An 11,112-nucleotide genomic window follows, 5' to 3' on the forward strand; every position below is an offset into this window, starting at 1 on the left:
ACTGTCAATAAATGCCTGTCTATTTGTTTGGCATCATTGTAAATTAAGCAGAATAGCTTTCAGAAAATTTCCCTCCATAGGGACAATGCTAGACTGAGCGATGTATGCTCAGAAAATAAGCAGCCTTTTGTAAGGAAAATTCCTCTGAATAAAACTGCCTTCAAAATACTTTGCAACAACAATGAAAAAAGAGCTTCTGCAGGAAAAATAAAAAACAAAACCCTGACTCTAATTCCAAGGCCAATGACACCACACTGTATATAATACAGTTTCCTTTGTGCAAAACTAAGAGCATGAGTACAAAGGGGACATTTATGAGAGCCAGCATGATCAATGTGAAGAAAATAGTGGCCAGAAACTGCAATCCAGTTTTTTTTTCCTGTCTAGAAAATCAATGAACCACAAGCATCTAATAAATCGGTCAATTATACTCAGATGCCAGGCTCTACAAAAGATGTGATATTAGGTTTTGCAAATCATTACTGTCTTACAGAGATTTTATGACAGTAAGTTCCACTGATTAAAATGCCAGTATAAAACATAGCCTTTCATTCCAAGAGCTAGTACAGACTCATCCTCTGTAATGATGGAATGTAATAATTAGATAGTGGGCAAAATCCACATGTTAGCAAACAGCAACAACAGAAAAATCAGGCTGCACAAAGAAAATGAAAGAGCTGATGAGACACAACTGAGGTGGTTTTAGGCTTAGAGCCTCAGTGAAAACATCCAGAGCAATACCCCCCTCTCTCAGACAGCAGTTGCTGGGCATGTTTCCATAACACCTCCAAAGGCTTGGCTGAGGACTTATCACTGGGGGTGCAGAGTTAGATTTCTCTGAAAGGGAAATTTTAAATTATTTTAATTAAAAAACTTTTTAAAAATTATTCCTAATTTACAAAATGGAGATAATTTCTAAAGCCTTTGAGTTCTTTCTCAGTCCCACTGCCTAGGGTACCATTGCCTGGCATCACAAATTCCCCTTTGTATTCTGTAGTCAGACCTTTTAGGATAAACCAGGCCAAAGGCTTCCTGACTTTACAACAGGGCTGGTTTAGTTTCCATCACCAGCCACAAGGCCCTAAGAAGGACTCTGGGCCTGAGTGAAAATTCTCTTTTGGGTGGAAGGATGCTCCTAGCAATGATGGAACAGATAAAAATCATTACTTAGGCCTTGCCCTGGCTCTTCCTTTTGTACTCTCTGCTCCTATTTTCCTCAGCCCTGACTGCCCAGGAAATGAAAGGGAACTCTGTCTCTGATCTCTTTCTTCTAAGGGAAAGCTCTGCTGTAAATGTACAATATTATTCAATCATGAGAGATGCTGTGTTAAATGCTTGACTCCAGATTGTGAGTGACCCTCTGTCTCAGGCTTGTCCGGACAATGGCTGTTAGGGACTAAACGTTTGCGTCCCCCTCAAAATTCATGTATTAAAGCCCTAATTCGCAGTGCGTCTGTTCTTGGAGATGTGGTCTCTAAGGGGGTAATCACAACCAAATGAGGTCGTAAGGGTGGGGCCCTGATTTGATAGAATTACTTTCCTTTCTGGCTCAGCAATAAAGAATCCACTTGCAATACAGGAAACAAGTTCTATCCCTTGGTAGGGAAGATCCCTGGGAGAAGGAAATGGCAACCCCCTCCAGTATTCTTGCTGGGATAATCCCGTGGACGGAGGAGCCTGGTAGACTCCAGTCCATGGGGTCACAAAGAGTTGGACATGACTGAGCGACTGAACACACTGGAAGACAGGGACTTTCCTGGCGGTCCAGCAGTTAGGGCTTCACCTTCCAGTGCAGGAGTGTGGGTTTGATCCCTGGTCACGGTCAGATATCTAAGATCCCACGTGCCTCGTGGCCAGAAAACCAAAACAGAAGACAGAAACAATATTGTAACAAATACAATAAAGACTTTAAAAACTGTCCACGTCAAAAAAAGAAGAAGAAGAAGAGACACAGGAAAACTCTTTCTCTCTCTTCCGCTCATCCTCCCCCACCCCCATCTCTTCACACTCATGAGAACAAAGCAAGAAGACAGTTGTCTGAGTGCCGGGAAGAGAACTCTCTCACCAGAAACCCAATCAACTGGAACACTGAACTTCTCACTTCCAGAGCAGTCAGAAAATGTATTTCTATGGCTTAAGCCACCCAGTCTCTGGGGTTTCGTTATGGCAGCCCCAGCAGACTAATATTCCTTGAGAGAGGGGGACAGTCATTACCTAAGATTTTCTCCATCAGACGCAGATGGTATCAGCCTTGGCAGTCCTGCAATAAAAAACACCACATCACTGACCTTCACGTTTGGCATCTTCTCCTGTACATGCAAATGTGTCTGGCAATCTTAAGGCAAGACAGCATTTTTAGTGTGACTTCTAGGTAATGACTGCCCTAGTGTCTGCTTAGTTTATGGTATGGGGGCTCCTGAAACCTCGCGACACAACTATCAAACACACTGAGCATTGCCATAATTTCTTACAGATGGACACAAATGTTCCAGAACTTTCAGTAAGACTGAGCAACCTGTGAGTGATCAGGAAAGAAGCCACGAGGGACTGGAAATTGGATTCAGCCTCTCTTGCTTGAACCTTGGGTACCACTCTTGGCAGCACAGTGGAGAATTTGTTTTGACATCTTTATCCCATCAAAGTCTTTGTTTCTCCCTGACACTCCTTGCCACCTCATCTGTTCACTTGCAGCCTGTGCTAAGGTTGTGACTGAATGGCACCTTCTCATTAGGAACAACACAGGGGGAGAGTGTATGCAGGTTATATGTGGGGAGAAAGGCTTGCATGCATGGAGCTGACTGTGATTTGTTCCTTTCTTACAGTAATCAGTGACATCTTGGTTGATTCATTCTTATTTTCACTGTTACTGCTTACTGCAAATATTCTTTTCTTCCAGTTTTGTCTCTTAACTGTTTTTTATCCTCCAAATGAACATTCTCAAAGAAATCTTTGACCCTGAATTGATTAATATTTTAGCTTATCGTTTATGAACTACAACACTTTGAAATCTAACTACTTACACTGTTTCTAGTTACTCATTTTAAAACAAACTCCCAATGAGCTTTAGACTCCTCCTTCTCTATGACTTTTTAAATATTAAGTGAAAAAACGCAATACAGATTCCGGTTCGGAATCCAGTAATAGGTTTTGCTTGATGGAAACACTATGTGTGAAGCCCTCCACCAGTTCTGTGGGTGTTACCTCAACCTAATGGGTCAGTGTCTACCAGTTGGTGCTCTGGAGGTCTTTGTGAATGCCCATGGGTATAAACACTCCCCCATCACCTATTAAGGCCGCCAACATCGTGTCACTAATGTCACTAATGTTTGGAAGAGATCCATACAGTAGTCTTTCAGGCTCCTGCTTGCTATGGGTAACAGGTCTAACTATGTCATAGAAAGGGAAATTTAAACCTCTGTACCAGCTCTTTGATTAGAGCCCTGCTCTTAGGGGTTCCTTGTGCCTTGAAACCAGCCTTTGTTACCTCACCCTGCATCTCCGCTGCATGCACTAGCTCCCCAAACACGATGGAGAAAATATAACAAGGCTTTAAAAGTGTAGCAGAATCTGACCGTCTTCCTGTACCCTTCCTCCCCAAGGCCACATCCCTCACCTCTCTAGTTCAAAAGCAATATTTCACCATGAAGAACCACTTCCACTCCATCTATGTGCTGTGCTGTGTTCAGTCGCATCCGACTCTTTGTGACCTCATGGATTGTATCCCACCAGTCTCCTCTGTCCATGGGGATTCTCCAGGCAAGAATACTGGAGTGGATTGCCATGCCCTCCTCCAGGGAATCTTCCCAACCCAGGGATCAAACCTAGGTCTCCTGCAATGCAGGCAGATTCTTGATTGTCTGAGCCACCAGGGAAGCCCGTGAATACGGGAGTGCATAGTCTATCCCTTCTCCAGAGGATCTTCCTGACTCAGGAATCGAACCGGGGTCTCCTGCATTGCAGGCAGGTTCTTTACCAGCTGAGTTACTAGGGAAGCCCCCACTACGTCTACATGATCCTGTTTATTCAATAAGCATTGATAAGTACAATTTTCTGCTTCAGTGAAAGTTGGAATGACATTGGTGAGATCATGATACATAGTTAATTCGATTTATACAAAATAAAAACAAGAGCAAGTGAGACTTCTAGTTGTCTGCTCATGTCAAAAATAACGAAAATGTTTATTGCACCTGTCCTATGGCACATCCAGTGGTCAGTGGTGGTGGTAGGGACAGTGGTTTACTCACCAGGGCAGCTCTGTCTTCTGGTTTCAAGAATTATTCCTGGCTCTCCAGCCTCAAACCTACTTCTCCAGCATTCCCCAAAGTTTTGTGGGCTGCCCACTATCCTTTGAATAAACTGCTTTTCTGCTAAATTGAACCGAGTTGGCTTTTGCTTACAACTAAGAAGAGTTTATGCTCTGAAGCTAGACAGCTTTGGGTCAACTCCCAGATGCCAAACTTACTAGCTTGTGTCCTTAAGCGTAGTTCTCTATATGACTCAGGTTCCTCAACTGTAAAAGTGGGGTAATATTTCTTCTAGTTATCGTGAGGCTTAAATGAGTCAATACATATAAAGTTAACTCTTACAGCAGTGCCTGGCACATTGTAAGCCCTAAATAAATGTTAGTTATTATCATCATGCTGAGTCAGTTCAGTTCAGTTCAGTCGCTCAGCCGTGTCCGACTCTTTGCGACCCCATGAATCGCAGCACGCCAGGCCTCCCTGTCCATCACCAACTCCCGGAGTCCACCCAAACCCATCTCCATTGAGTCGGTGATGCCATCCAGCCATCTCATCCTCTGTCGTCCCCTTCTCCTCCTGCCCCCAATCCTTCCCAGCATTAGGGTCTTTTCCAATGAGTCAACTCTTCACATGAGGTGGCCAAAGTATTGGAGTTTCAGCTTCAACATCAATCCTTCCAATGAACACCCAGGACTGATCTCCTTTAGGATGGACTGGTTGGATCTCCTTGCAGTCCAAGGGACTCTCAAGAGTCTTCTCCAACACCACAGTTCAAAAGCATCAATTCTTCGGCGCTCAGCTTTCTTCACCATCCAACTCTCACATCCATACATGACTACTGGAAAAACCATAGCCTTGACTAGACGGACCTTTGTTGGCAAAGTAATGTCTCTGCTTTTAAATAGGCTATCTAGGTTTGTCATAACTTTCCTTCCAAGGAAGAGTACAGTTTAGCAAAAATTGGTTGACGTCAACCAACTCCAAATACAAAGGAGAAACAAACAGCCATTAAACCATTGCTTTTTATGGCACATACTTTACATTTTCTCAAACATAAAAAACTGCTTCATAGTATAATAGCTTTGAACTTGATACAGAACAGAGAATATGTATTTAGTTTTTCTGTAGAAATCAGCAGTTTAGAAGTTGATCACTCTTTAAATCCAGCATCTGTTAATGTTTAAAGCAATTCATAGTTTTCCTCAGAGCGCATGAGTTTAGACAAAGACAACAACAAACAAAAAATGGACTCACTAGCTGGTTTGCATAAAATGAAATGATTTGAATAAAATCTCTATATGAACTGTGTATCTGCTTATTCAGTTTCATATGAACAAAGCCTTTTATTATCCTCAAAAATTCCTCTGATACTTGCCTTTTCAAATTCTGGAATGGCTATGCAAATTTTAATGTCACATTCTTGTTTCCTTCTTGGCAAAATTCATTGTTTTGCTTTAGTGTTCTAATTTTTATTTTAATGTTTCCAATATTTCTAACACATGGGTAACTTTTAAAACTCGGGCCTTTTACTTTTTTTTCCTGTTTGATTCAGAAAAATAGGAAGAAGGGGAACCCCTTGCGTTTTCCAAAGTATACTTTACAATGATCAAGTTGGCTACTGGTTTTGCTAGAGATGATTCATTTATTCATTCAACAAATAGACACAGAGTTCCTATCTGGACAGGACTGGGATAGAAGCCAGGGATGTCCTGGTGAACAAAGCATAACCCCATCCTCAGAAAGTTTACAGTTTACTAGGAAGAGAGACGGTGAAACTGGCAGTTCTAATGATCTTCCCAACCCAGGGATCGAATCCAGGTCTCCTGCACTGCAGGAAGATTCTTCACCATCTGAGCCACCAGGGAAGCCCAACACCTTTCCACCACAGGTAAATTCATTGTGCGATGGGAACATAGCAGAGGGGCTACCCAGCCCAAACTCAGGGGGTCATTTCCCATAGGAAATGACATTTAGCTGAGACTGGTGCAATAAATAAGAATTAGTCTAGTGAAGAACAGTGTTTTTCTTTAATATGCTTATGTAAGGATATATAATTAAATTGTATAATGCTACAAATATCTTCTATGAATCTTTTCTTTTAAAAAAGATGATCACAATTTTTAATGTCCTGTAAACACTTGATTTCTTTTGAAAAGCAAGATGGAAATACAGCAGTTTCCCAAACTGACAATTTTACCCCTATTTGCAGCTTAAGTTGGACTCCTGATTTTTAAAATACTTTAGAAACTTGGGTTAGTCAACTTGGGTTGCTATGGCAAATACCATAGACCGACTGGCTTAAACAACAAATGTATATTCCTCACATTTGTTCCGGAGGCTGAAAGTTCGAAATCACGGAGTGATCAGCATCGTTAGTCCTTGGTGAGGACCCTCTTCCTGGCTTCGAGATGGCTCCTTCTAGCTGTATCCTCACATGGCAGAGAGAGTGAACTGTGGCCTCTTCATCCCCTTTTAAAGGCATCAATCTCATCTTTGATTTGATTGCTCATGACCTTGTCTAACCCTAATTCCCTGGTGGCTCAGTAGTAAAGAATCTGCCTGCAATGCAGGAAACCCAGGTTCAATCCCTGAATCAGGAAGATCCCTGGGAGAAGGAAATGGCAACCCTCTCCAGTATTCCTAGCTGGAGAATTCCATGGACAGAGGAGCCTGGCAGGCTACAGTCCATGGGGTTGCAAAGAGTCAGACACAACCTAGCAACTAAGCAACAACAACAAACCTAATTACCTCCCAAAGGCCCTATCTCAAAATACCATTACATCAGGGACTAGGGCTTCAGCCTATCGATTTTGGGAGGACACAAACATTCAATCCATTGCAATACTTTACTCTGTAGTTACTCTTAAATTGTATTTTTCCTGTGCAAGAAAGTTCATTTTCATCACATGTTTCCCTAGGAATAAATCACATTCATTAAGGATGAAACAGTGAATGATTAAGCCCAATAAACATAATAAATTGCAAAATGGTTTCTTTAATTCACATTGAAAATTCATACAGAATTGAAGTAGATTGTTTTATGACAAATTAGAAGGAAAAAAATTATTTTGGTCAAGACATCAATACTTCTACAATGTCTTATATTTGTTTTGAAATGTTACATTGCCTTTTTCAATTCTAACATACTAAAACATGACGTATCAAATTGTCAGCTCTCATCAGCCTTGCCTCTCTCTCCTTGCTCTTATTTACAGTACTTCACTGGCTAAGCCCCAACCTTGGTCAATCCACTTACCTGCATATGGTTGAAAATATCCTTTCCACCAGGTTGATGATCAACACTTTATTCATAACCACAAACATCCAGAGGCACTCAGTACTGCTCAGTAACCCCAAGTTTCACCAGTAGGCTTATTGTTCCCCTCACGTGAGTTAAGATGCTAACTCATGAATTGTCCTAAGAATATAGGAAATGGAGGCAAGCTGGTTCAAGCAACTTTATATTAATAGAATATTGTTAAATTATAATGTGACTGTACCTTCATAAAGAAGTGCTATATAAGATTTCTTCAAAATCTTTTTATTTTACTCTCTCTAATTTTTAATCTTTGCTCCTGTTGCAAACAGGTATCACCTTAACTTAAAGGGAATGATGAGGACAGCTACTTAGGATATCAGTCTTTGTCTCTCTGTCTCTCTGAGTCTCACTCTTTAATTTCTTGAAAACAATTGTGAAGAGAAATTGAAATATTGGGAAAATCAGATTTGGTAATAATTCATCAAAATACAGCCAGGCTTCCCAGGTGGCTCAGTGGTAATAAATCCACCTGCTAGCCCAGGAGACACAGAGACAAGGTTCAACCCCTGGGTCAGGAGGATCCCTTGGAGGAAGGCATGGCAACCCACTCCAGTATTCTTGCTGGGAAAATCCCATGGACAGAAGAGCCTAGTGGGCTACAGTCCATGGGGTCAGAAAGAGTTGAACACAACTGAGAGACTAAGAACACACACACACATATCAAAATACAATTTATAAGCCCTTTAAATAGGTTTGTGCCTAGAAAAAAAAAATGAGAAAAGACATAGGAAAACTTGAAAATATTTTGTACCAACCAAAGTACTCAACACCCTAGCAATCACTTTTAATTTTCAACCCCCTGCTTATTTCAGTGGGAATTAAATTAGTCCGCTTTTAAATAATTGAAACATCTTTCATCAGAATGCCAGTTTGTAAGATTTAGTTCACACCCAAAGAGAAATTCATTTTATAAGCAATTTGCTTTAAATGCTGGGTGTGTAATCTGCATTTGGGGGAGCCTAAACCTGGAAGACTTTTTTTGGATCAAGTTTCAAATTTGAAATCACAAAATTAAATTATGTCAAAAACTTCAGAAAATGTCTTCTGTTTCTTTTAATAGCATTCTAAATATTTATTTGAAAACAGACTCCCCCAATATATTTAAACCAGTCACATAATACTATTTAGAGTCATGAGTCTTGGAGACATATGCAACTAGAATCCAAACTGTGTGCCTGGAAGGTGTAGATTCACACATTTTCATGAATTCCTAGGCATGTGTAAAGGGCTGTGAGAGGTAGTGCTTTTAGGAAAGTATTGGAATGAAGAACCAAGGCACACAGTGTGTGAAGGGAAAAGAGATCAATGCTCAGTGGACCAAGACTTCTGAGACTCCTGGGACTCCTGGGAAGCCAAGGACATCCTTTTATTTTGTATGTAAAATTCTGGGAGGCGGGGCCGGGGCGGGGAAGGCCTTATCCGGAAGAAAGAAATAGAATGTGGGAAGTGTTTAGGGTTGCCGAGGAGGAGGGTATGTTGAGTATGTTTTGATGTGATATCACTGACAGTTCTATTCCTTTTCAGACCAAACCAGAGCCCTAGATAGACTATGGTGTGGTTGACCTTAACAAAAGCACCCCAGTTTCTCAGTAAAATGGAAGATCAGGGTACGTAAGTGCTTACAGCTTAACACAACCATACAACCACTAAGGAAAAAGGGAGCAGGAACATCTATCTGTTCACGGCGATGGTGAAGACAACAATCAAAGGTAGAAGCAGGCTTCTGACACGTTTGGAGCATTGGGCACTGCCAGCCGTAGCCACCTTGGGAAGTCACGAAAGCAGGTGGAAATCTGGTGGAAGATAGCGATTTATGAGATACTGATGAGAAGGAATTTGAAAGAAGTCAGTTTCGGTGAGGCCACCGATGTTCTGGGAAAGATGTAGTAAAATGGAGACAGGTCAGACTCCTCAATCATGAACAATTCTCCACTGATCTTGTCATTTTTTAAACATTTTTATTGGAGTATGGTTGATTTGTGATGTTGTGTTAGTTTCAGGTATACAGCAAAGTGAATCAGTTTTATATATATATATATATATATATATACACATATATATATATATATATACACACACACACATATCTATTCTTATTTTTAGATTCTTTTCCTATATAGGCTACTTCAGAGTATTGAGTAGACTTTCCTATGCTATACAGTAGGTCTTTATTAGTTATCTATTTTATACATAATACTGTGTATATGTCAATCACAATTTCCTAATTTATCCCTCCTTGTTTATCCCTGGGAACCATAAATTTGTTTTCTATATCCGTGACTCTACTTTTGTTTTGTAAATAAGTTCATTGGTACCCTTTTTTTCAATTCCACATGTAAACAATATCATATGATATTTGTCTTTCTGAGTCTGACTTACTTCATTCAATATGACAATCTCTAGGTCCATCCATGTTGCTGCAAATGGCATTATTTTGTTCCTTTTTATGGCAGAGTAATATTCCACTATGTATATATATGTACGTATATATATATGTGTGTGTATGTACATATATATGTACATATACACATACATATACACCATCTTTTTTATCCATTTCTCTGTTGATGGACATGTAGGTTGCTTCCATGTCCTGGCTGTTGTAAATAGCTCATTGGTCTTATCTTGTTTTCTAATCTATCAGGTTTCTCAGCATGGCCTCTGGGCCACCTGTGTTAGAATAGCCAGGGACATCTTTTTAAATTGCAAATCCCCAAGTTCTACTCTTTTTTAAAAAAAATTCTCTTTTGTTGTGGTAAAATATATATAACATTTTATTGGTTGAATGGCATCACTGACTCAATGGACATGAGTTTGAGCAAGCTCCGGGAGTTGGTGATGGACAGGGAAGCCTGGCATCTTGCAGTCCAGGGGGTTGCAAAGAGTCGGACATGACTGAGCAACTGAACTGAACTGAACTGATATATAACATAAAAGTTATCATTGTAATCATTTTTAAACATTCAATTCAGTGGTATTAAGTATAGTCACAGTGTTGTAAAACCATCACCCTTATTCAATCCAAAACTTTCTCATCATCCCAAAGTGAAATTCTATACTGCTTAACAAGTCCTCAGTCCCCTCTCCCTCACACCCTGGTAACTTGCAATCTACTTTCTGTCTTGGGATTTGCTTAGGTCCACTCTTGAGTGGGGAATGGCAAAACTGATGAGGGAATCTGCATTTTAAAAATATATTTCCCAGGATATTCAGGTATATTAGACACTTAAAAAAACACCATGTAAACAGTCACCTTACAAATTCATTACTTTAGATTCTGATGATTTTTTTTAAAGTTTGCACTTAAACATTTTTGAGATGAAAACACCATTATTATCAAATAGTGATATGAGACCCAAAGAGAAAGCCAGGTGTGGAGAGGGAAGCTTGACTATATGAACACTGACTGCCCATCCAACCAGTGGGTTGTCACACTAGTAGAAAATGCCCACATAGCCAATTCTTCATAATAAGAAATAATAAAGAGAAGAGCTTAGGAGCAGAGGGAAGCTGAACAATACAGACCAACAGGCCTCGGATGAATCATTAAAG

Source organism: Giraffa tippelskirchi, chromosome 9 (genome assembly GCF_054371585.1).
Source record: "Giraffa tippelskirchi isolate mGirTip1 chromosome 9, T2T-mGirTip1v1.2.pri, whole genome shotgun sequence".
NCBI lineage: Eukaryota > Metazoa > Chordata > Mammalia > Artiodactyla > Giraffidae > Giraffa > Giraffa tippelskirchi.